The sequence below is a fragment of the Sinocyclocheilus anshuiensis genome, unplaced genomic scaffold (genome assembly GCF_001515605.1).
Source record: "Sinocyclocheilus anshuiensis isolate Anshui unplaced genomic scaffold, SAMN03320099.WGS_v1.1 scaffold1604, whole genome shotgun sequence".
NCBI lineage: Eukaryota > Metazoa > Chordata > Actinopteri > Cypriniformes > Cyprinidae > Sinocyclocheilus > Sinocyclocheilus anshuiensis.
Window position 1 is genome coordinate 203126 of NW_015555841.1, and position 458 is coordinate 203583.

The following is a 458-nucleotide window of genomic DNA, read 5'->3' on the forward strand; positions in this document are numbered from 1 at the left end:
CCGGCGGAGTGACGGGAGCCTATGGCGACGAAGCCCGCCAAAGCCCGCCAGAATGGGCGGGGCATCTGGCTATATAAGCGGGCGCTCGCCCCAGGATTCTCAGATTTCTTCTCCTTCAGCGACGACTACGTCCTCAAGTTGATCCGAATCGGGACACCTCAGCATGGCTGACCTGCTTCTCCGCCGCTCTAGCGACTCAGCAGTTCCTGTCTGGTTCCCCTGCCGCCATCCGGCGACTTCAAAGAGCTTCTAAAAGAGCAAATTAGCGTTGTTTCAAATGCCACGCCGTTACTGCGGTTCGTGCGGGTCCCCCCTGCACGCCGATGACGGCCACACGGAGTGCGTTTCCTGCTTGGGGAAATCCCATGCGGAAGCTGCGCTCACGGGAACTAATTGCTCTCATTGCGAGAGCTTCAGTCTCGCCTCTCTCTGCTCACGGATCGCTTTCTTTTCAGAGC

The 458-nt window shown here is 58.7% G+C and overlaps 1 protein-coding gene across 1 annotated transcript in view; it reads left to right on the forward strand.

Moving 5' to 3' along the window:
* LOC107675510 (astrotactin-2-like) overlaps positions 1-458 on the forward strand; it is a 541421-nt gene that overhangs the window by 194513 nt on the left and 346450 nt on the right. The window lies entirely within an intron of this gene.